We start from the raw sequence: 21,344 nt of genomic DNA on the forward strand, positions 1-21,344 counted from the left end.
AAAAAAATGGGCCGGGGGCAGGGGGAGTGGCAGGTGGTGCATGCTGCACATAGACTCTGCTCACCCCTGTTCTATGGGAAAGCAATTGTCATGCTGGTATGGATACATACAAAGGAGCAGATAGGGTTTGAAATAGCTTAGTACTTCTAGTCAAGTGGGGAATCTTGTTTGCCTTAATCACAGATAAAGCTTAACCATGAATGAGGCAAGCATGGGGTAGTCACTCCAGGGAGGGAGTGTGATCTCCTGCTCTGATAACTATGATAAGAGAGCCCTGATGTTATATCTGCATTGGTCCCTCCAGGAGTAACACCGTTACTGCTGCTGCCTGCTGATGTCAATGAAGATACAGCAGGTCAGATAACCATTACAAGTGCTTCAAATTGACATTGGCACGAGGTAGCCTGCTACTGCAGATAAACCTCAAGACTTCATTGTCATCATTATAGGGAAGGCAACTGGGGATTTTCCCCAGCCAACATGGTTTGCTAGAAAAGAGTGCCATCTATTGAGCTCTTCCTACCATTTCTCATACAAACTCGAGGTGCTTCCTGAAGATGGTTTTATTGTGCAATTGTCCTGCCTCATTCACAGAATTTTAGAGAGTGTGTGTGTGTGTTTCCAAACGATGTCGATTTCCTTTTAGAACCCTACCATGTGTTCCCACTTCTTCCATCTTTTTTTTTTCTTATCGCAAGAAATACTTTAAAAACCAGATTTTTATTTGGTTAACAATTCGTTCCCAAACAATTCGTTCCCAAACCCCAGCGCTCACACTCCTTTCCCAATTTATAGATACAAAATTATTATATAAGGAACTTACAATTTTTCTTTTTTCTTACAATTTTTTCTTTTAACAGCAGCTTGACTTACAATAGCAGTGGAGTAGAAATCTTCAGATTTTACTTGAGAGATTTGGTATAGTCATGTATGGAAGCTTGCCCCGATGGAAAACTTAACTTATGTATGGCAAAGGGGCATACTAATTCTGAGGCATATGATACTACTTGGCTTCCTTTTGTCATCCATGTATCTGAAATCTCCTAAGAAACAAAACAAAAACACATACATACATACAAACATAAATCTTAGAAACCAGGTCTGGCTTTCAAGGCAGAACTGTATATGTGACAAGAGGTCATCACCCCGCTGTGATTCTAACTTAATTCTAACTTAAGAAGAAGGTTGATCCCCACAGATGACATGGACATAACCAGGGTGAGCATCAAAAGTCACTTTGGAGAATAATAACGCTTTTTCAGCCTTTCATTTTTTCCTGTTTGTTTTCCCAGATGCTTTTTACAGCTTCTGGTAGCTTGTTTTATTTGAGCTATTCTTTATGTTTGTAGGAAATACTCACAACCTTCTGCAATATATTGCTGCTGTAACTGTAATTTCAATCTCTGGATGGTCTTCTTTTGTTCAGAAAATTGTCATTATTTATGATAATGAATGCAAGGGTTTTCTAATACGCCTGTTCTTTAATGAGCTAATATATTGAGTTAAGGGGACGACGACAATAAACAGGTCTGAAGACATAAGGGTAAGGCAAAAGGATTTTTGCATATTAATCTGATTTCATAACTACAGAAGCAGTTTGACTGTTATTTGAAACAGCCCTTCTTTATGTTAAACGGTTCCCAGTACCTATAGTATCCTGGAAAATGCAGCTCCCGGCTTACCTGGGGAGCAATGTTGCGGTGGTGTGCAGTCCCAATGGGGCGGCAGGGAGAGGGCAGCTGTCTGGGCCCAGCTTCAGTACTGCAGTGGGCCTTGTAGGTTATAGCCAGGATTTGATTAGAAGTCGCCTGGACGGGCTTGGGCCTGTTCAGTTTCCGGAATGTCAGAGTCTGTGTGCGCTTCTCTCTGTCATTGTTCTCAGAGCAGAACCAGGGGGAGTCACCCAACTCCCTGTCCGCCTTCTGGTCTGGCCTTGGCAGGCAGGGAGGCTGGAAGCTGCCTGTGAGAACCTGACAGGGGTGGAGTGGGGTTTGCAGAAGGGTTGCCCAGGTTGAAGCGTCACTGCTAGAGGGCTGAGCAGTGCTGCCCTGTTCAGACAGGGGCCTTAATGAAAGGCTAAAGGCCCTTGTCTGTCAAGGGATCTGGGGGGGGGGGGTGTCCTACAGTCACACCTTCCCTTTTAAGCTGATGCAGAGGCGAAGAGCCTTTGCTAGGAACATCTCGTCTTCATTGCTCGAAGTCTTCTCTGCTTGGATCCATCATTGCCTGGACTTTTGGAGGCACTCTGCACATGGACTGGAACTTTAGATTGTTAAGGACTTTTCATGAAAAGTACTGTGAGGCTTTTCATGGACTTGAACTCTCGTTGCTGTGGATTGCGTGTCTGTGTTTGTAGTCAGCTCAGTGTACGGCAGGCTGGGTTTGATCTATGACTTTTGGGCTTCCCTCTGCCAGAACTCATGCAGCGTGGAGTTGCCAGTGCGAAAGCATTGGCCTGGAACTCCTTGCATGTGTGGGTATGCCCTTCCGTTGATCTCGATGGGCCTTGACCATGTAGCCTAGAGTTATCAACAAAAGATTCAAAGCTGGACTCTCTATGGGTGTGGGTTGGTAGGCCTTTCAAGAAGTTATCCTCTGATTGCCTGGTGGGTTCATTCCAGGAATCATTCCCTTTTCATGTCTGGGGTTGGAGCCCCATGAAAGGATTGTCTGGGTTAGGTACCCAGGAATCCAGTTAACACCAGTATGCAGGGTTTTCACCTTCCTCGTTGCAAGAATATTGACTCGGTGATACTTGGTTTTGTTTGGCCGACAAATATAACTGTAAGGGTGGTTATAAAACTTTCAGTTCTAGAATCATAGAATAGTAGGGTTGGAAGGGGCCTATAAGCCCAACCCCCTGCTCAATGCAGGAATCTAACTCAAAGCATCCCTGATGGATGGCTGTCCAGCTTCATCTTGAATGCCTCCAGTGTGGGAGAGCCCACCACCTCCCTAGGGAATTGGTTCCATTGTCGTAGTGCTCTAACGGTCAGGACGCTTTTCCTGATGTTCAGCCAGAATCTGGCTTCCTGTAACTTGAGCCCATTACTCCGTGTCCTGCACTCTGGGATGATCGAGAAGAGATCCTGGCCTTCCTCTCTGTGACAGCCTTTCAAGTACTTGAAGAGTGCTATCATATCTCCCCTCAGTCTTCTCTTTCTCAAGGCTAAACATGCCCAGTTCTTTCAGTCTCTCCTCATAGGGCTTTGTTTCCAGTCCCCTGATCATCTTCGTTGCCCTCCTCTGAACCCTCTCCAGTTTGTCTGCTTCCTTCTTAAAGTGTGGTGCCCAGAACTGGTCACAGTACTCAAGATGAGGCCTAACCAGTGCTGAGTAGAGGGGAACTAGTACTTCTTGGGATTTTGAAGCTACAGTTCTATTAATGCAGCCCAAAATAGCATTTGCCTTTTTTGCAGCCACACCCACATCACATTGTTGGCTCATATTCAGCTTGTGATCTACAACAATTCTGAGATCCTTGTCACAACTTCATAGGCGTGGAAGGCATTGGGCTGGATTTATTGGGAAGGGGAACGGGATTGGGTGCCCCATTTTCCCCTTCAAGAGGGGGTCCCCCTTGAGGGACCATGGGATGGTGTGGCATTGACCCAGCATAGCATGGGGCTGCAATCCAGGCCACACCCCAGGAAGGCAGAAAGGGGCTCACTTCAATGGTCTGCGCCCTAGGGTGTGCCTCTGACTCCTGCCTCCCACAATGAGGCACCTGATGGGATCGGACTGCAGGCAGGTAGTCCGATTAATGGATCCATGCCCTATGCCCTGCCAACTCTATTCCAATCTGAACCAAAAAAATTGTGGTCAATTATTTAATCCATCCAAGTCTATTTCTGAATTTGTTTCCCCACCTCCCTGTCCTGCCCTAAAGGGACTAGTTAGGTGCTGCCACACACAATTGTTACATACAACAGCACATATAATTTATAAGTGCAAAAGTTATAACTGAAATGTTAGCAGCCCCCCCCCCCCCCCGGTTCAGGCTATTTCATGAAAATTTAGCTTGATTTTCTCTTGATTTTTGTTTCTCAATGTTTTAATTTTTTTTTAAACTGGGAGGCTGGCATGCTGCAAAGCAAAGGGGCACCATCTTTGTTTGGATTCAAAAGAGTGGCTTTGTGTTTTGGAGCTCAAACCCAATCTCACAGATAATCCAGCTTCTGCTTCTAGATTCTTTGCAGCATTAAGATCGGCTCTTTTGGTGAATGACAAATCCGATGTTCTAAAGATCAACACACCATAGGAACCTGGAATGTAAGATCTATGAGCCAGGGCAAATTGGATGTGGTTATTGGGGAGATGTCAAGATTAAATATGATATTCTGGAGGTGATGGACTCAACCTTGGGGGAGCTGGGGTTGGTGACGGCCAACAGGAAGCTCTGGCGTGGGCTGGTCCATGAAGTCATGAAGAGTCGGAAGCGACTGACCGAATAAACAACAACAACTTTTACATGTGCTTTTTTCCAAGGGTTTTCTTTCTCTGCCTTTCTATATGTTTCATTATACAACCACTAGATGGTGCTGTGGTATAGCGGAATTGCACAGTTACATAAGACTCTCATTCCACCATTTCTAAATAATACCAGACTTTCCTTGTTAGGAAAAAAAATTGCAATAATGGTTGCAAAGCATGGGAGAGGCTGTGGAGGATGATGACATCATGTAAAGTACCCGCAAACTACTGTGAGTAATCACAAGTGCACAGTAAAAGCCTTGTGTAGAAAGGCTCAGAGACTAAATTGTTTAAATAGACTTGTGTGTAGAAGCTAGAATATACGTAGGTGCTCTTCCTAAGCAAGAAGCACATGCAGTCTAAACACAGGGATGTGCATATATGATGACCGCTAAGGGCTGCTAGGAAAACTCGTTGCTGAGTAGCGTCTTAAGAGCACCTGCAAAATGCCGTAGGCCTCTGGTGACCTTTGGGGTAATAAGGGAAGAGCAAAGATAAGCATCTGGAAAGAGTGAATTTGGCATTAAAGTGCATCTTATGGCAAAGGGGCCATGAAGATGGCAAAATTAGGGCTAAACTGCATGCTTGTGATTGAATACTGATGGCACAAAACGAGGCCTTTCAGGGGAGTGGGGAGCTGAATGGTTTCTGAAGTCTCCTCTTTGCTCATTTTGTTCATGCCTGTTTCATTCCTGCCTCACTTCGTTCAGCTGCTGTTTTGGCAGCATTGCTTGAATTGCAGAGGAAGGTGACAGGTGGCTCGCTTCTAAAATCATCTGTTTTGCTACTATACTATATAGTGAATGTTGACTGGGTGGAATTGGTCTTGGATGGACAGGATGGTTAGTAAAGGTCTGTTGTAGGTCCAAGTAGGGTGGCCCCTTAGGAATCACCCCAAAAGAAGAAATGCCTCAACAAAAAAGAGGTTATAAGAGGACAGTGATTTACATAACATTATCATATGCTATTTTATATGTACAGATGCAAATTTAGAAATAATGATACTTTTAATAGAAATACACCAGGGGACCTGTGTGCCTGCCTGTTCAGTCTGCTCCCCGGTGCTTGCTGTTGATGGACAATTCTCATAGTTCTTTGTCTTTAAACCAGAATTGGACAGGGCAGCCTTTCAAATAGAGGACATCTTCAAATAGTGGTCAGTCCTCTGGCAGCCCTGCAAAGACAGGGCTGTCCTTTGTAAAAGAAGATACATGGCTATCCTGCAAATATTTTATTCATACATTTAAAAAGTAGATCCTATCCTTCTAGTGCTTACACACCACCCAGGACAGTTAACGACCATTTAACCCAACCATAAAATACAATAAAATTCTCAAAGTTTAATAAAAACAGAGACAGATGTGGCAGATACAACAGAGACATCAGATAAAATCTCCTCCAGCTGATAAAACAAATACCTGCCTAAACAGGAAGGGTTTTTGCCATACAGTGAAACACCATAAGAAGGAGGACCAACCAGGCCTCCCGGAGCAAAGAGTTTCATAATTTAGGTGTGGCCACAGAAAAGGCTCTTTTTCTCATCCCCATCAGCCGAGCTTTCACCATCAGGACATAGATAAAGGCCTCTCCATCAGATCTTAAGGTGCAGGCAGGCTGCTATGAGAGGCTGCAGTTCCTACAGTCTCCTGGGCTTAAGCCATTTAGGACTTCAAAGATCATCACCAGCACTTTGAATTGCACCCAGAAACTATCTGGTAACCAGTGCAGCCCTTGCAGGACAGGTATAATACAATCTCATCTCATATAAGTGAGCACCCCCCAGTATACCCACTGACATATTTAATTAGTTAACATCCTACGTTATCTCAAAAGCGAAGCCCAAAATTACATTGTGCATAGATTAAGCTATATCACAGATATATTGGACATACATTAAGCTATATTGCTGATCACTGTCAAGAGGTGTGGTTGGAATGGGTGCTTTCAACTTGAAGTTCTGCATTCTAGAAGCCATGGAGATCAAAATTATTTTGACTTCCAAGAATCAGTTCTCATAGGGGGCTATTGGCTCACTTCTGCAAATATGGTCGCTATATTTACTTGGCATGCCCATTTGGCCTCAAGTTCAACATCAGATATTTTGTGTTAGGATGAGGGATCAGATTCCGCCCCCCCCCCGACTTATTTATTGACTATTTTTGCATGACACGACAACCCACCATGGGCAGCTGGCCGTGGTTGGTTGTCTTGTTGTCTGAACCCAGAGCGTTTTCCACATGGTGGCTTTTTTCGCGAACAAGCCATGCAGAGAACCCATGGCTTGTTGTAGGGTTGTGCATATCCATGGTGGGTTGCCATGTCATCCGAACCTGGGAGACCAATTTCGTTGTGGGTTGCCATGATCAGCTACAGAGCCATACAGCAAGAGCAGCAAAAAAGCCTGTGCCGCTCACTCTTCACGATCTCAGCAGTGACTGCCCTTCCACCGATGTTGAAATGGTACTTTGGAAAGACCATCACTTATTCCCCAGCTTTTTATTTTTTACTTTTTGGTGCCTCAAAAATGTGCAATTGGCTTCATAATTAAAAAATTTGTTGTTGTTGTTGTTGGTTTTTTTCAAGGGCACACTTAGGTTGTCCAATATGTGTAGTTTTGCCTGGTCAATTTCCTTGCAGGTTTCAGCGGTCAAAGGGAGCAGCCAGGTAGAGTAGGTAACACACAAGAAAATTGACAAGACAAGGTTGCATATGGGCTAATTTGTGCACAGTAATGGAGCACGTAATGCAGATGCGCAAATTTTCCCCACATTTACTTCCCAGCCCTTTCATTTGCAAACATTTCCCTTCCATTTATTTCCCAGTCCAAGAAATGGCGCAAATATTCCTGACAGGTTTTTTGTTTTTTTAAAACCCTTAAAAAATGGGATGGAGCAAATGGGGTTTCATTCACTCCATCCCATGCAGCTGCCTCCTCAGGGTTTTTTTTTTTAACTGTTGTGGAACCACAGTAATTGCAGCAGTAAGTGCTCCAAAAAAGGCTGCAAAAATGGGTGGGGGAGTTAATACCTCCCCTTTCTGGAGTAGCTGGAGAGTCAGGGAAGTGCTGAAAAGGCGGAGGACACTGAGAAGCGTCAGCTTAACACTTAAAAGCAGGAGGATCACATTGCCAGGGGAGAGCTATTGCCCCCCCCCTTTGGTACACTCACTCCTTCGCACACCACCCCATTTTCAGTGCTTCTGAATTGTGCTACTAGGTCCTTCTTCTCTCTATTATTTCTCCCCCTGTCCTTCGCAACTGTGTGCAAATTAACCAATATGCAGCCCCGTCTTGTCTGTTTCCTTGTATGTTATCTACTCCACTTCCCACTCCAGTTGACAGTTGAAACATACAAGGAAATTGACCAGGCAAGACTAAACATATTGGACAGCCGAAACTGCGCACTTTTGTATTCGCAAAAGACCAACAATAATAGTAATAGATTATGACCCCCAACAGTACATTTGCGAGGCAGTGAAAAATAAAATACGAAAAGCCGGGGAACAAAAAGGTGTCGTGATTGGAGTGAGGGGGGGGCGGGGAGACAAGATGGATTTGGCTGCAAAGTCCCCTGGGATACGTGTCAGAGCCAGCTGGAGGACTGAGGGGGAAGGAGGGGGAGAACAAGCCACGGAAGTCCGATGGTCTGTCGGGAATACCGTGGGTTGTTCCACGAATAACCAACCCACCATGGCTTATTTGCAAGGTGGCGCAGCATGATGTGCGAACCTGTAGGTCTTGTCCCACCCCGATGTGATAGATTCTCCACATGCTCACTGTATTTTTTTAATCACGTAAGCAATCTTTTTGCGTGAGCACTGTGATGTAGAAGCTCAAACTTCCTTTAGCATTGCAGGCAGGGCTGACATCAAGGGTAGACACGATCGGGCACTTGCCAATGGGCCCACACCCCAGCAGGGGCCCACTGGCAAGATCCCCCCTGGAGTTGCTCCTCCTTTTCACCATTGCAACCTGCTCATTCACTTACCTCTCACTCTGGCCCAAACAACGAATGGGGTGAAAAGGAGGTGCAGTAGATACAGTACTGGCTCCAGGTTTTTGAGGGCCCTTGAGCAAGACATACTCAATGGGCCCCTTGCTCAATGAGTCTACACTCTCACTTTCATTGTCACCAGCTGCTATTGTTCCACATCCTTTCTCTCATCATTGCTACCCCTTGCTTGCTTGACAGGAAAAGAGCCAGTGAGCAAGTAGGCAGTGACATCTACTGCTTCTCCTTCTCACCTCCAGAAGTGTCTGGGACAGAGCAAGAGGCAGGTGAAACAAGCAGGTTGCCATGGTGAAGAAGAACAATGCCAGGGGGCTCTCGTCAGCAGGCTCCTGCTGGGGTGTGGGCCCTCAACAGGTGCCCAACCATGCCCACTCTTGACACCGCTCCCAAGTAGATGCAACTGCCTACTTGTGCTCTCTGCCTGTCAAGCAAGCAAGGGGTAGCAATGATGAAAAAGATGCAGAATAATAGCAGCTTGTGGCAATGGCAATGAGAAGATGGACTCACTGAGGGAGGGGGCCCATTAGGGATGTACATATTGTGTAAAATCCATTCTGTCTGTGTTTTGCAGATTGTCGGGCACCTTTCGTTGCATTGTCTGCCCGTCATTGGAATCATTTTTTTCCTGAATTTGTGCAATTTTGCTTGTGTGAAATGTGCAAATTCCCTCCCAAATGCACATTTTGATGTTTTAGCCTATAGGGAAAATGTGAATTTTTGGCCGTTTCTAAATTTTGCATACTTTTCTATGACAAAATTTGTGCAAAATTCAGGAAAGTTAGAAAACCGGTCTGCAAGTCCACAGAATCTGCCTGACAGGGGAAATGCCAGTCTGCTGTGGAATCAGGTCAGATTCATGAAAATCTGAACTCATTTGGTTCCACTGCGGATTTCTCTGACATCCCTAGAGACCATTGAGGGTGTCTTGCCCAAGGGCTCTCAAAAACCTGGAGCCAGCACTGACTACAGGTGTTGTGGATTAACCTGCAATGATATATGGAAGTGTGGGGCTGGTAGCTAAGTTTCACCACCACCTTCATTGGACCATTCTCCATAACAACATGTGTGCGGGGGAGACTTTGGAGACATTTGTGTTTGTGGGAGTCATTTAACTTTTGGGTACTAGGGTAATTATGGTTGCAAGGTGTTCCAAGGGCTTCTTTGTGTGTTTTTTCCAAGTCCTTTAAAAAGTTTGTTAAAGGCATAAGCTGCAGCAAGCTGCTAGGAAGCCTGGCTAGTACTGCCAGGCACTTCACATTTGGGCTGGGGGATGTCACTGGGATTGGGAAGAACATTACATGATGGCCTTGTAGCCCAGGGACGCTGCATGAGAAAAAAAGATGGCTGCCCCCATGCCTCCCTGCGCTTGACCCTAATCTCCATCTCTAGGATAGCTACTATAGGCTTTTAGGAGCTCAGCCAGTCCAATTCTTCTCTCTTCCTTCCATTTTCTTAAAAATAATAATAATTAAGCAGACATCTTCAATATTCTGAGGCTCAACTACCATCAACTTTCTGTAGGCCCTGGAAGTTTATAGGTCCTAGTTGGGTATGTGTGTGTGTGTGTGTGTGTGTGTGTACACACACACACTTCTGTGTACCTAGGGAATCCGCAACCTGCTTCCTCATTCAACTTGTATATTTGTAAATAAACATACAGTACAAAAGCATCATGTATCTGTAGTGTTTTCTCTTAAAAAAGAAAACTCAAGAACTTCTCTGTGCTTGGGGTAATTGGGAGCACAAAACATAAACACCCCACAAAGAGCTGTTACAGTAATGAATCTGATAGAAACCAACTTCCATCCTCCTTATCACTTACACAAACTTTTTCAATTTTAAAAAGCCAGTGTTGATAACAACTGAGCACAGGCGTGTTGATTTGATCCCATCCTTTCCCATCATACGCAGTTCTACTTTCAGATCATGATGGAAGCCAACAGCAGCAAACCTGCTGGAACTGAGGTAGGTTAAAACTTATTTATGGTAAAATTAAGTCTTAGTCATCTATGTATGCGGCTTGCAATAAGATTTCTCAATTTCCATTAAAAAAAATGTAATGCCAGCATTGATCTCAAATGTAATATCCTCTTTAGAAGAAATTATTGCAAATGGGCAAACCTTTTTTGTTCTGTTTTTGCAAACCGGTGTGTTTTGGATTTTTTTTATTTTGCAACGTTATTCATATCTCTCTGATTCTGTCTGTTGAAAACATGAAGAACCTGAGCTGTATCTTTACATGTCTGGACCTAGAAGGCAACAAAACCTTGTTTTAGGCCTCTTGCTCAAGACTTCGCATGCATGTGTGCGTTTGCTTTCATACCTCTTCTGTGTAAATTAGGAGTCTGCCACTCCAGCCAAACATATCTTCAAATCCTTTTCTTCATTTTTCTATCTCACAAGAAACAGAAACCACTTCTCAGGAGGCTAAGGAAATAATTTTTTTATTCCAAACCCAACATGTTCAGCCTGATTTTATTTCAGAGCCTTCTACAGGAGTCATATTAAAACTTCCTGCCAGATTATCAGTTTTTGAATTTTGGAGATACATCTACCAGAGATCTTTGTAGGGTTTTTAATTCGCCCTCTGAAAAAGGTTCCGAAATAAAATCGGGCTGAAATGCATTGGGCTTGGAATAAAACATTTATTTTCCCAGCATCCTGAGACATGGTCTGTCTTTGTTGTGGGTTTGTAGTGGATCTGCTCCAGTTTTTCATACATTCTTTATTCACCTTTGGCAGAGGTGGACAACCATTTTGAAGCTGAGGATGGTGATAACAAAACATGTTGGATTACCACTATGGATCAGTAAGTAGGTCAAATTTAGCTTGTTCTCAAGAGTGTGGCCCACAGAGAGGGGGGTTGGGGTGGGGGACCACTCAAAGTTGACCACCCCTGTACTGAGGAACATTCCCTAGTTACAGAAGTAGTTTGGTTCCTGTACAATGATTGGGGGTTTGTTTGATGTTTTTATATGAGGTTCTCCTATAACTTTTGTTTTTAAAGTGGGGTGGAGGCAGCTGGTTAGAATGCCAACATGTTCTGTGGCCTGAAGCAGAGACTAAGGGGATCCCTGAGCCCCACTTTGACACCAGCAGCTCAACAAGGAATTCCTTTTTAACAGGTGTCTATGTTTTGAACTGTGGAATGCCCCCTGACTCAATCCCACACAAGCCAAGCATAGGCAACGGGCTCCTTATCCCTGCATTGAGCAAGGGGTTGGACTCGATGGCCTTGTAGGCCCCTTCCAACCCTACTTATTCTATGACTCTATGATCCTTTGCCTCATGTGAACAATAGAGGCTTTAACACAGCCCTTCCTTTAGACACCTCAGCAGCTTGCTAACCTGTGTCTTGGCTTATATATGGGAGTGAGTAGTTGATATTTATTGTTGTGAACTTCAGGGCATTGTACTAGAGAAGGTTAATGGAACTAGGAGGACTACTGGAAATTACCTTAATGGTCCTGGCAAGGATCTCCTTCGTTAGGGAAATAAGAGCTTAATGGTCCACAATGACTAGAAAGGAAATACCCAGAGAATGTTCTGGAAGGTGGGAGCAGGGCCAGCCCTTCCATTCAGTAGAGTGAGGCAGTTGCCTCAGACAGAAGATGCTGGGAGGGGGCAGCAAGGTGGTAGAGGAGAGAGCTGTGGGCCACATGGCATGCCCTGGGCCCCGTAAGCTACCCTGCTGCCTTCAGATGTGGCGGAAGATGCTGTCCCATTGTCTGTAGTGTGTAACGATGGCTCTGCCAGTGCCTATTTTCCTGTTCAAACTACAAGGGCGAGGGTTCGAAAGCCTTTTGCCTGAGTCTCAGCTTGAGAGAAAGTAGCTTTTGTGCATAATGATACATGCTAGTGATGTGTCTTTGGGACCAGCATCTATGCTGCAGGCCAAATGGGAAACCAGTAGGGGCTGGATTTAGCCCCATAGCCTCTAGTTGGCTATCCTTGCTCTGTTACTAATAGTATCGTCCACACACTGGGTTTGAACTTGCTATTCTTGCTACATAAAAATTATAATGATGCCTACCTGTAGGTCACCATGCATGGAAAAGCCACAAGTCCACTAATGGAAGCAATTGTTACAATATGGCTATGGTTGTGTTCAATCATTGCTGGTAGGAATGCTTTACTTGTCTTGAATACAGTTAAAAGCAAAAACAAACAAACGCGTTAGAAGCCAAAGTATTTCACGTATTTAAGAGGAACACATTTGGTAACAAATGGGACCAGTTAGCCATGACTCAAATCCCACTGATTTACATGGGAACTCAGCACAGCTAACTTTGCGTTCCCCTTATAAAAGGGGAACGCAAATAGCGTAGTGGACGCTATTTGCGTTCCTTTATTTTTCACCATTCTAGCCTACGTAAATATTTATGTAGGCTAGAACGGCGAAAAATAAAGGAACACAAATAGCGCCCACTATGCTATTTGCGTTCCCCTTTTTTCGCCGTTTTATCTTACATAAATATTTATGTAAGATAAATCGGCAAAAAATAGGGAACGCAAATGGCGGCTGCTGTAGCCGCCGCCATTTGCATACGCTGCGTTTTTTGGGGGGGGAGTTAGCCATGACAGGCTACGTAAATTGTTACGTAGCCTATCATGGCTGCAAGGATGGCAATGGCGGCGGCAACAGCCTGGCCGTGGCCGGCCAGGAGAACAGCCACTGCCGCCGCATCCGACGGCCGTCGAGGATTCCGGGGGGGAGGACCAGATCGCCTCCCCCCCGTCGAGGATTCTGGGGGGAGGGACGGAGCGCCTCCTCCGCCCCACCGTGAAAGATTCCGCGAAAAGGTGAGTTTCGTACATCCTTATATGGATCTCTGCATCCTTCGTCGAAAGTAATCTTGTTGCTGTTATCACTCCAGCATTATTCACCAAAATACTAACATCTCCAATGTCTCTTCTGAGATAGACTTCAGATTATGTTTGTGTTTCCGATATGAATACAGTTAAACTTCAGCCTATGTCTAAGGAACCTTAGGAACTGCAGTGACAAACAAAACAGCTAGATCTTTTTACCCCACACATAACCGCAATGGCCATTGTTCAATTAATTTCAGTGGGGTTAAGTGAGTCTAAGGCAGGGGTGCTGTTAAGTTCTCATTTCGGTAATATAAATGAAACAGAGTACTCACGTGTAGCCCCCAACAACAAGAGACTGTTTACTAAGGAACAGGCTAAGACTGAACTAAATAGGAAAGCGAAAGTAAGCACAAGCACAAGTGAAAGGGGTGGAGTCTAAATTCCAACCCATAATAACTGGAGACAATATTTAACTCTATAAATTCCAGTTACTACAGGTGCACAAGTATATTTGCATTGGGGGCCAGATTGACCACAACAGGCCTTCCGTGGGCCAGATGACATCCGTAGGCATTGCCACGCCCACTGACATCAGTCTCTCAGTTGAAACCTGCTGCTTGCTGGAACAACACCTTTATTTCAGCTCCCAGTACCTTGAAATCTTGCTTTCTTGACCTTGCTCCTCCATGGATTAGTCTCTCATGCTGCTGTCCCTGGACTCCCAAGTCCCTGCTTTTGGACTGCTCTTTTTTTCCGGACTGCGTTTGACCCACTGCTTGCCTACTGACTTTGCCAAGTGGATTTGCGCCTTGTTTTTCCTCAGGGCCGAGCGTGACCCAGCCAAAGCCGGATATGTACAAATAAACGGACAATGACAATGTTGTGCAATCCCCATGCTACCTGCGGCCAAATTTCACCCCCCCCCCCCGCTGGCTGATCAGAGTCTCGGCTTCCATTCTGCTCATGGTAATGAAGAAGCAGCAGTGCTGCTCAGGGTTGCTGGAAGGGCTCCCCAGGGACTGAAAGCAGTCTCCCCACCTCAGCCCTGTGATCTTATGCAGGATCACTGGGATGGGGATGAGGTTAACCCCCCCCCCCCATATATGCGTGTGTCCCCTGCCTTCCTGCTGACACTGGAATTAGTCCCAGCAGGCTTGGGAAAAGCTTGGTCAAAGTTGGGATCTAGCCCACTGAAGTCTTACCTTATCTGCAGCCTTGTAAACTTCCTCCTGGTTCTTGCAGTCCACCACAAAGGCGTGTGCAGTGATGCCCAGCTTTCTGCATTCCTCAGATGTTTCCTCCACACCTTGCTGTGAGGAGAAAGCACGGGAAATGTCCACAACCCACAGGTATGGTGGTTGCGTGCTTGTGGCATAAACTGAGGTTTCTGCATGGAAGCCATGCTTTCCCCTGTCTGTTGCCGTTCTGAACCCACTCAGAATTTAGGTGGTTTTAGAATGTAAATAATTGAACCTAAAAAACAGCCTGGCCTACGGGTCTAACTAGACATGTTGGTGGCACAGCCATGTTTGTTTAAATTATGTGCTTGTTCCAGTCACATATTAAGTGAGGGCTGGGAGGTGAGGCTGCGGTCTTAATATCAAAAGGGGCATATGGGTGAACTGAGGTGCGCTTTCCTCTGCCTTACTACCTACGAGTAGTTTTCCAAACGCCTTTTCCTCCCAGCCTGGCTCCTCTAATAGTGGAAGCAGGAAGCACGTGCGCTCTCTTGACCAGCTGCCAGAGTTCCAGAGCCCCGGCAGGACCCACTGGCACTGGTATCTGCCCTGGGCTGACCTCGGCATGACAGCGGTGGGCAGCCATTTAAATTTTTCACCATCAGTGGAGGCTGGTGGCTCCAATGTCAGTGGAGTGGTGACTCCGTTCCGAACCAGTCAGAACTCTAAAGGAGCTCTTCAAGGTGTGAAGCCCCACTGTCAAGCCCCACTGACATCAGAGCCACCAGCCTCCACTGCTCACAATGTCCCCATGGTAGTGTCAAATGCAGTGCTGTGTAAAACAGTGGTTTACAATGGCTCTCTCTCTCTCTCTCTGTGTGTGTGTGTGTGTGTGTGTAAAGCCACCATTTTAATAGAATCCATCTCTCCATCCCTAATGACCAAGTCCTCACTTGCTACTCTTCTTTTTTCAGGGATATTGCAAATGGAAAATGAGTAGAATTCCGCCTGGGTGTCCATGCGTCCTACTTTACGGAGAACAGTCCTGAAGGCATCCTCTATTTGAAGGACTGTTCAGTCCAGGTCTGGTTTAAAGATAAAGAAACACCAGTAGGGAGAGCAGCAGGGCCTTGGAATTGCTCATGAACAGCGACTGGACAGCAGTCTTCCCTGCTATGGTGAGATGTATTGTATTTCTATTAGAGTAATTATTTCTAAGTGTGCGTCTATACATATGAATTAGCACATGCACATTTTATGCAAACCTGTCTCCTCCTTTCTGGTGATGTGTAGGGTTCATCGAGTAACCCATCATCTGCTACTCTGGGACCTTCCAGACCAGAAGATGTAGTGGAAATGTGGAAGGCAATTGTTATACTGAGGAATGTAGAGGAGTACAACAAGTGCTCCCACCGTGTCTAGAACCGTTTGCGTGGGCTTGTTTGCTTTAAGTAGTTAAGCAATGCTTCTTCATATTATTATTTCTGATGAGTCAGCTATCCTTCTGAGATGGTATGACTCGTTGTTGTTGTTCAGTCGTTAAGTCATGTCCGACTCTTCATGACCCCCTGGACCATAGCACGCCAGGCCTTCCTGTCCTCCGCTCTCTCCCAGAGAGTGCTGAAGTCCATATTCATTGCATCCGTGATGCTATCTAGCCATCTCATCCTCTGCCGTCCCCTTCTCCTTTTGCCTTCAGTCTTTCCCAGCATCAGGGTCTTTTCCAGGGAGTTTTCTCTTCGCATTAGGTGGCCAAAATAGTTGAGCTTCAAGCTTCGGTATCCGTCCTTCCAATGAGCACTCAGGGTTGATTTCCTTTAGGATTGACTGATTTGACCTCCTTGCAGTCCAGGGGACTCGTAAGAGTCTTCTCCAGCACCACAGTTCGAAAGCATCAATTCTTCGGCGCTCAGCCTTCCTTATAGTCCAGCTCTCACAGCCATACGGTGCTACTGGGAAAACCATAGCTTTGATTATAGGGACCTTTCAGCAAGGTGATGTCTCTGCTTCTTACTATGCTGTCTAGGTTTGCCATAGCTTTCCTCCCAAGGAGCAAGCGTCTTTTAATTTCATGGCTACAGTCACCGTCTGCAGTGATCTTGGAGACCAAGAAAATAACATCTGTCACTGCTTCCATTTCTTCCCCTTCTATATGGCAGGAAGTGATGGGGCCAGATGCCATGATCTTAGTTTTTTTAATGTTGAGTTTCAGACCAGCTTTTGCACTCTCCACTTTCACCCTCAACAACAGGCTCTTTAGATCCGCTTCGCTTTCTGCCATTAGGGTGGTATCGTCTGCATATCGGAGGTTGTTGATAATTCTCCCAGCAATCTTAATTCCAACCTGTGATTCATCCAACCTGGCGTTTCTCATGATGTACTCTGCATATAAGTTAAATAAGCAGGGCGACAATATGCAGCCTTGTCGTACTCCTTTCCCAATTTTGAATCACTCGGTTGTTCCATGTCTGGTTCTTATTGTCGCTTCTTGACCCTCGTACAGGTTTCTCAGGAGACAGGTAAGGTGGTCTGGTACTCCCATCTCTTTCAGAATTTGCCACAGTTTGTTGTGATCCACACAATCAAAGGCTTTAGCAGCTATTATTTACCTTTAGATAAGCTTTGGCTAGATGTCAAGGTCTGTTTCCTAGTACAGGCAGGATTTTCTGGGATGGTAATATCTGTACTGGCTGCTTTCCATTTGCTAGAGCTAATCCTTTCACTTTGCAGGAATGCATAAACATCCTTGAGGTTATTATAGCCAGAATTAGGGATGTTGCAGATGCCCAACTGGGTCTGGGAGTCCGTCAGCCCCCTCCCCCCCACCTGCAGCCCCCACCGAGCCCCTGCCCTTGCTCACTCCCGCTTGCGCCCTCCCGGACTCACCCCGATCTGTCTGACAAGCGTCCACCATGTTGCATAACACCTCCAATATTGTGCATATTAAGCCTTCCCAGTCCCAAACTGCACATATTTAAATATGTAGTTTTTTAAGCTTCCTTGTTTCCATTTAAAAAAAAGGCAGCAAAATGATGGGCACTTGCCAGATGGGCCTGGGTGAGTGCGGGTGACTTGCTGAGCTCATGGGGGCTCGAGTGTGGGTCGGGGGGCAGCACGGGGGCTGGGGTTGGTTCACACATGCCTAGCCAGAATATAGGTGGGCTTAATGTGAGCATAGTAAATATATGTGTCCCTGGGACACTCCCAATTTAGAACCTTGATAGAGGTGGAAGGTGCTGCATACCAGGCCATTATTGGAGTCCATTCATCACTGAGTCTAAGGGGGTTCCCAGTGACTGTAGGGATGTAAGCCTTATAATCTTACTCTGTAGTTTCTTGCTACATTAATTGCCCTGTAGTGTTTTGCTTCCTTTTGTATTAGTTTGTTCCTGCTTAATAAAATCTTTAACCTTCATCCATTATTGTGTTCATTGTTTCTGAATCCTAAAAAGAACCATTGCCTCTTGGCAATATGGTTAGCAAAACAGAGGATGTAGTTTTACCAGACTCCTCAGACTCAGAGGGCACCCCTCTGATGCTGTCCTCAGCCCTGTGTATGCACACACACCATGGGAGCCAGGACATGCAGAATTGGATAATGTCCCTTTAAGAAATAGCTCCTCAGAGGGGGTGGAGTCACCAGCAGGTCTAGACCTGCCCAGCCTTCATAAGGTTTCAGGCCTCTGCATGTTGCTGAGACAACTGCTCTTTTGCAGTGATCATCAGCCAGTGCCCTATGCAGGGTCCCGACAGGAACCAGCATTGCCTAACTTGACCTTGCCTCACCAGATGTGACCTTGCTGTTCCAGGCATGATCCAACCTTGGCAGTTTTGCTGCTGCAACCCAGTCTCCCCTGGGAGCTGTATGCTGAGCTAGGCCAGGAAAGGAGCTGATGTAGCATAGTGGCTAAGAAAGTGACCTCTATGATTCAAGATGTCTTCAGTTGAGATGTTGCCTCTGTCATGAATGCACTAAACCGGTCTTAGACAAGCCATTCTCACCCCGCATGTGCAATATGAAGATAATACTGACCTACTTTTAGGGATGTCAAAGAATTCCGCCACGGACTGAAATGGGATCGAATTCCCTTCAGTCTGTGCCACGGAATCCTCTGCAGAATGGCACCACGAGGTCCTGTGGAGCCAGCAGTCATGTGGCTTTTTTTTGTCATCTGCACAGAGTCGTGAAATTTTTGTAAATAAAAACACAAGGTAGTATATTCTGATAATAAATACGCAAGTTAAAAAAAAAAAAGAATTGTGCTCACCGCCTTGTTTGTGGGTGTTCTTTTTCAGTTGAAATCCTCCGTCTCCGTTTACTTTCAGCCAAAACAATTCCTCCTCCTCGGGGCTTCCCAAAACAAGGCTGCCCTAGGTGTGCCTGAGTGATGCACTCTTGGTTTAAAGCAACGCTGTTTGAAAGAAAGAAAAACCCTTTAAAATGACCATGCCTGTCTGGAGCCCTGCACGAGTATTATTCCCCCAGCTAGGCTTTCTTTCTATTTCCACATCCAGCATTGTTGTTGATGTTGTGAGGCTAAAATGGAGAGGAGAACCAACTCTGTGCATGTCTACTCAGAAGTAAGTCTTACTGAGTTCAATGAGACTTACTCCTACACATGTCAGCACCCCATTTGCCCCCCTCAGCTTTGTATTTCCACATCCAGCTCATTAGCAAACCTCCTGTTAGTTATCTCACTGGGTGACTTTGGGCTGGACTCTAACCCAAGATCATACTTCTGTTATGAAACTCATGAAGAAAAAGAGACAGTATAATGGAAAGTTCTTTCTGAAGCAATCACACTTCACTTGTACAAATGCAGCACGAAGGGAAAGATCAGCAACCTTCTCTTTGTTTGAATAAAAAGCACAGTCTGCACATGCTCAGGGAATGGACAAAATGAGGAATAAACATACCAGGGAATATGAAGAACTATATTCTTCCATTATGTGTGTGTGTGTGTGGGGGGGAATCTCCCTCAATCCAGCTGTTCCCTGGAACCCCCCCCCCCTTCACCCAAGGGTCTTCTGAGATAACTAACAGGAGGTTTGATAATGAACTGGATGTGGAAATACAAAGCTGAGCAGAGAGGAGAACCAACTCTGTGCATGTCTACTCAGAAGTAAGTCTTACTGAGTTCAATGAGACTTACTCCTACACATGTCAGCACCCCATTTGCCCCCCTCAGCTTTGTATTTCCACATCCAGCTCATTAGCAAACCTCCTGTTAGTTATCTCACTGGGTGACTTTGGGCTGGACTCTAACCCAAGATCATACTTCTGTTATGAAACTCATGAAGAAAAAGAGACAGTATAATGGAAAGTTCTTTCTGAAGCAATCACACTTCACTTGTACAAATGCAGCACGAAGGGAAAGATCAGCAACCTTCTCTTTGTTTGAATAAAAAGCACAGTCTGCACATGCTCAGGGAATGGACAAAATGAGGAATAAACATACCAGGGAATATGAAGAACTATATTCTTCCATTATGTGTGTGTGTGTGGGGGGGGGGGGAATCTCCCTCAATCCAGCTGTTCCCTGGAACCCCCCCCCCTTCACCCAAGGGTCTTCTGAGATAACTAACAGGAGGTTTGATAATGAACTGGATGTGGAAATACAAAGCTGAGCAGAGAGGAGAACCAACTCTGTGCATGTCTACTCAGAAGTAAGTCTTACTGAGTTCAATGCAACTTACTCCTACACATGTCAGCACCCCACTTGCCCCCAGCTCAGCTTTGTATTTCCACATCCAGCTCATTAGCAAACCTCCCGTTAGTTACCTCAGAAGACCCTTGGGTGAATGGGTTTTTTTTTTTTTCTTCCAGGGAACAGCTGGTTGGAGGGAGATCACACACACACACACACACTAGAAGAATATAGTTCTTCATATTCCCTGGTATGTTTATTCCTCATTTTGTCCATTCCCTGAGCATGTGCAGAGTGTGCTTTTTATTCAAACAAAGAGAAGGTTGCTGATCTTTCCCTTCATGCTGCATTTGTACAAGTGAAGTGTGACTTGTGACTGTAGCTAGGCTATCTCTGTCCAGAAAGGACAAATTTGATGTATCAGCCTAAGCTGATAAAAGGTGCTTCATGCCACTGAGTCTACCTGTGCCTCTAGCAACAGTTCTGGATCCAAGTGCACGCCCAACCTACAGCCTGATTCTTTAGGGTCATGCAATCCCCTCTAGAAAAAGTTGAACATCGTTTAGCCAGGCAGATGAACCACCCACTAAAGGTTTCTCTGCCTTGTCTGGACTGAGTCTCAGCTTATTGGCCCTCATCCAGTGCATTACTGTATGCTGGCCCTGGCAGTGATTGAGAACAGCAACTGCCTCACCTGGATTTTATGAAAAGGAGAAATAGAGGTGGGTGTCATCCATATATTGATGACACCTCATCCCGCACCTCCAGATAACCTCCCCTAGTATTTTCATGCAGATGTTGAAGGGCATGGGGGATAGAATAGAGCCCGGTGGAACCCCATCGCATAGCTGCCAATATTCTCCCTGCACCACCTTCTGGAATCGGCCACTGAAATAGGAATGGAACCACTGCAACACAGCGCTTCAAACTCCCAACCCAGACACCCTATCTAGAATGATACCACGGTTGATTGTATCAAAAGCCACGGAGTGGTCCAAGAGAATCAACAGGTCATTCCACATGGTGACCGAGGCAGTTTCCATTCCAATATCAGGCCTGAAGCCCAGCTGAAATGGGTCTAGATTATCAGTACCTGGAGTTGGCTGACCACCACCCACTTAGGCACCTTACCCAGGAAGGGGATGTTGGCTACAGGCCTATAGTTGTTATCATCTGGGTCCAGGTTAGGCTTTTTTACGAGTGGCCTAATCGCCACTTCC

General features: G+C 45.6%; 1 protein-coding gene across 2 annotated transcripts in view; it reads right to left on the reverse strand.

Moving 5' to 3' along the window:
* The window catches only part of KLHL8 (kelch like family member 8), an 80,707-nt gene extending 67,038 nt beyond the window's left edge, over positions 1–13,669 (reverse strand). For both annotated transcript variants that reach the window (XM_084855568.1, XM_084855571.1), the window contains exon 1: positions 13,631–13,669. The gene's annotated coding sequence lies outside the window, so the exon portion shown is untranslated. The remainder of the gene's footprint in view (positions 1–13,630) is intronic.
* Positions 13,670–21,344: the final 7,675 nt, after the last annotated feature.

The sequence above is a fragment of the Heloderma suspectum genome, chromosome 5, assembly GCF_057233095.1.
Source record: "Heloderma suspectum isolate Gila_16-S chromosome 5, 16-S_ref, whole genome shotgun sequence".
In the NCBI taxonomy this organism is placed as follows: domain Eukaryota; kingdom Metazoa; phylum Chordata; class Lepidosauria; order Squamata; family Helodermatidae; genus Heloderma; species Heloderma suspectum.